This window comes from Pteropus alecto, unplaced genomic scaffold, assembly GCF_000325575.1.
Source record: "Pteropus alecto unplaced genomic scaffold, ASM32557v1 scaffold86, whole genome shotgun sequence".
In the NCBI taxonomy this organism is placed as follows: Eukaryota; Metazoa; Chordata; class Mammalia; order Chiroptera; family Pteropodidae; genus Pteropus; species Pteropus alecto.
Window position 1 is genome coordinate 33045524 of NW_006442109.1, and position 4709 is coordinate 33050232.

The window sequence follows — 4709 nt, forward strand, 5'->3', positions numbered from 1 at the left end:
TCTCCTGGAGGACTGACGAAACTTAGATGGGAATGAGGAGAGGTAGATGGAGGAATAACAGGACATGAAAAAAAAGCAGGGACCTTGGCTGCAACAGAGAGCTTGTAGTCATCTGATAATGACATTCTAGAAGCTAGGGTAAAAAGATCAAATAAATAATTAAATAGCGTTTGATAAAACTGTTGTCGAGGGGTAAAGATTTAAATATGATGTTTAAGATAATACTTAAATTTCAACCTAGTTGCAAATTGCTCAGTTTTCCTTGGCAGTGTCTCTCAGCAAATGGTAAAGAATGAAGCTGTCTCCAAATTTCTATGAAATTCTTAGGGGTGATGGTTAATTTTATGTATCAATTTGACTGGGCTATAGGGTACCCAGATTTTTGGTTAAAAAATTACCCTGGCTGTGTCTGTGAGGGTGTTCCTGAAAGAGATTAACCTTGGAATGTGTAGACTGACTAAACTAGATCGCCCTCTTATTTGTGGGGGGACCTTTAGAAGCCTGAATAAAATTGAAAAAGCAGTGTAAAGGAGAATTCACGCTTTCTCAGCCTGCCTGTTTTTGAGCTGGGACATCGGTGTCTCCTGCTTCCACACTTGAACTTGGACTGAAACTACATCACCCAGTTTCCTGGATCCCCAGTTTGCTGACTCCAGATCTTGGGACCTCTTGGCCTCCATAATCATGTGAATCAATTCCTTATGACAAATCGCTTGTATACAAATATATTCTATTGGTTCTGTTTGGAGAACCCTAATGTATATGGTTTCTGTGGGTTGATCATAATTAAACAATGAATCAGGAAGTTCAACTACTTCCATACTATCTCATCATGCAGCTCCTCAGGGAGTGAATTCAGAGCAAGGAATAGGCACTTCTGTCCTCTCAGTTCTCTAGATCTAGTCTGGAAAGGAGGCACTTCTGTAAATCTGGATCGACAAGAAGATCTGGAGGCCAAGGATGGAGTCTGAGTGATCTTTCTAAGGCCAAATACCTAACAGTCTCCTCAGACTTCTAAGAAAAACTTTATCCAAATAGCATGACCTTCGGTAACACATAAAACAAGAAAGGGAAAAATAGACTATCTGAGAGGCAAGGAAGGTTCGTGACCAGACTTGGGCTGGAAATGTTCTGTTCATGAGTCCATCTGGTATTACTCTGAAAATCATCTGCAAGGAGAATCCGGCAATCCCTAAATAGCCAAATGACCAAGCTTCAGTTCCTCAGCCAAGAAGGGCAACCTGTTCCATCGACTCTGACTCTGAACTTAGCCCTCTTCCAGCTCCTTTGTCCAAACTTTTTTTGTGCAGAGTAACCTTTGCCACATGGAGCAGTTAAACCAAAGTTTCTCAGCTTGGAGAGATTAAAAACAAAAACAAAAACAAAAAACAAACTTGAAGCTAAAGCCCTGTTTCCAGATATTAAGACTTAATTCTTTGATTGAAAATCTAGCATGAATACATTTCCAACACTCCAATGATTCTAAAATACAACCGGGGTTTAGAAGCATTCAGCTAGACCATTCCACAATAATAACCTATATAGGACCAAGACATCCTTAGATTAGTCCACAAATTCTGAGGAGAATTAGAGTTCTATAGTTCTATTATATGTAGTTTTGCCAGGATAAAGCAGAGCTCACTTCATACCTGTCTTACTTTCCCTTTTCTTTGTAGCAACTCAGTAGTGTCTTTTAGAGGTCTGTTCTCCCCTTCCTTTTCCCCATATTCCTTTGATCCCTATTTCCTTCTTCTTACTCTAGGCCTTTGCTATTTGAAGTACAGTTCTCAGACAAGGCCCAGTGCCATTACCTCGATGCTTGATAGAAATGCACCTAGTGAGTCAAATTCTGCATTTTAATAAGATCTTTGGGTAATTTTTGTGCACTTTAAAATTTGTGACTCACTGCCTATAGCACCGGATAAATGCCCTGACACTAAGACATTTGTTGTGCAGAAGAGAAGGTGCACTCTGTTCCTTCTTTCGCCTCCTAAGGGATAAGGTCATTAGTTCCCTATCATAAAGCCTACTCTCTCATGTTAAGTGAAATTATATGTAATGTGTACTCAGAGTCACATATTTATTTGTAAGTATGGAGAGAGAGGCCAGCCAACCGGAGAGCAGTTTGCCAGACAACTGGTTGATAGTGGGGGCGGGGCGGGGTGGGGTGGGGTGATGGTGAAGGGTACGAGTGTGAGGAAGGGAAGGAGACACATGGAAATGCCAAAGCTCAGTACTCAATTATGTGTCCAATGCACAGCAGCTGAATGTATGAGCTATTCAGATGCCGTTCATATTTCTTGAGTCGCCTGTTTTTTACTTGATTTGGCTTGGGTCTCTCCTAGCTTGTGTCGGGAGAGATCTCTTTCCTTTATGGATTAGTGACTGCAGGCACTGGCAGCTGGGTCTGAGCAATGCCTTAGGTATTTGACTATTTCAATAGGACATGCCAAGGAACAGGTTGACCCAAAATAAATCTCTTGAGCACACACTGCTCATCATGTTATTATTGGTAGAGAAAGGAGTCTGTTGCTATAGAGAGTAGAAGCCCAGAGAAGTTTAAGTCAAGACAAAATTCCTTTTCTCTCATAGTACCTCACCTTGGTCACCATCATTTAGTGAGGTGTATACATATGTATATATGTATACACACATATATATATATAATATCAAGATCAGTGAGTGTATATCTACAATTGAATGTGTGTATATATATATGTGTGTGTGTGTGTGTGTGTGTATATATACATATATATATATAGCATTGAGATTAAGAATATGGGTTTATATGTGTATTGAATGTGTATATATATATGTTTGTGTGTATATATATACATATATATATATATAGCATTGAGATTAAGAATATGAGTTTCGGAGTCAGGTTCATTTTGCTTGAATTTTAACATCAGTGTTCTCTTCTGTAGAATGAGGATAGTGAGAGACTCTAATAGGGATGTTGTGAAGATTAAACATACAGTATATAACATTGTATCCGATGTAGAGAAAGCCTCCATTGATAATATTATTATGATCATACTCTGAGTTACACACATTAACAACCTCTGTAGATCTGGAGTGAGTCTGGAACTTCCATAGCGACTGTCGTTTGCTCTCATTGAAGTTTTACATTGGGTTCTGTGTGCATTGCTTTGAGGTACTTTAAGTGAAGAACACAGACATCCTCCTCTTAAAAATAGCAGGTATATTGTCTACCGCCATGCCACCCTGAACAAGCCCAATCCCATCTAATCTTGGAAGCTAAGCAGGGTCGGGCCTGGTTAGTACTTGGATGGGAGACCACCTAGGAAGACCAGGTGCTACAGGCGTAAAAACAATAAAAATAATAATAAGGGATTGTAAGATGACAAGGTCCTTGTAATCTGTGAGGTCAACCAAGGGTTGCCTCACCTAAAAAAAAAAAAAAAAAAACAAACAAGTATATTAACATATATACAGGCACCTAGGCTCCTGGTAAAATACTCTTTCTGAAGAAAAGATGTCAACTGGAGCAGTCTTGGGTGATTATTGGGAACCCAAAGTGCGCAGCAACCAAATGCAAGTCCTAATACAAAAAGATTTAGCACCATGCATACTTTTGTTTAAAAAAAAACTGCTACCAAGTTTTATTCATTGAGATCATTTTTGAGCCACACTCTAGTTCCAATCAAGTGCCAGACTGTATTTACTGTCCTCAGACTGCTGAGCTTCCCTGTGGCAGCTCCAACTCAGCTCTTACTGGAATGTCAGAGCTCGAAGGCAAAGAGTTTGAATCCCCTGATGCCAGTTTATTCTTGGCAATAACTCACCTTGGCCCAGATGGAATCATGAGGCTCTGTCCTCATTATTTGGGCCTGGAACCAGGAGACATCTCTTCTGTGTAGAATGATGAAGAAAGGCATGGGAATTCCACCTGAGCGCAGGGGTGGAATGGGATCACTGTCTTTTTCAAATGCTTTCCTCCAAATAGTAAAATCTTTTTTGTCAAACAATGAAGTACCCCAATACCTAAAACAGCATTTTGTTCTAACTGATAAATAAATCTCTGTGTATAAGGGACTTTTGGAACCTCTATTTTTCCAGATACTTGCTACCATGGGTACTCACTTGCTCATTCACACATACATACACACTCAGTAGCCTCTGTTGCTCGCTACCAAGGAATCCCAAGGCCCTATGAACACTGTTTAAAAATCACTGCACTAACTGATCTCTAAGGCATAGTCAGCTCCTTTTTCTATTATTCCAATGAACAAATATGGCTTTAGAAAATAAGAAGGGATTTTGTGTGCTGGGGTGAGGGTGGGGTAGAATCTGTAAGAGAAGCCAAAGCTCAGAGAGGGATGGAGCAGAGAAACGGCTAAAGGCCAAAGGAAGGACTGAATGTTAGTAGCAGACAAGCATCTTTTTAAGAGCCAACGAGGCAGGAGGGGATTATGTCTGTCTTCTCGGGCATGAAACACAGCTATTGGTTCACGTAACAGTCATCCTTTTGTGGCCTGGATTGTTCATATGTCATCAAAGTACCAAATGTGCTTCAGCACCCAACTGGATGAGATGTCCCTCCTCAGTGTCTCATTTTCTGTATGAGCGGAATAAGAAGGCCTGGGAGGTTGGCAGCAGGTAGAGGGCAGCAGGAGGGCCCCAAGTTTCCATGCACTGAAGTCTCACTAGTATCTAAAAGCTCTGGGTCTTTTGAGTTATGTATC

The 4709-nt window shown here is 40.5% G+C and overlaps 1 pseudogene; it reads left to right on the forward strand.

Annotated features, from left to right (window-relative positions):
* The first annotated feature begins 3210 nt into the window (after positions 1-3210).
* LOC112469691 lies at positions 3211-3329 on the forward strand (annotated as a pseudogene).
* The last annotated feature ends 1380 nt before the right edge of the window (positions 3330-4709 follow it).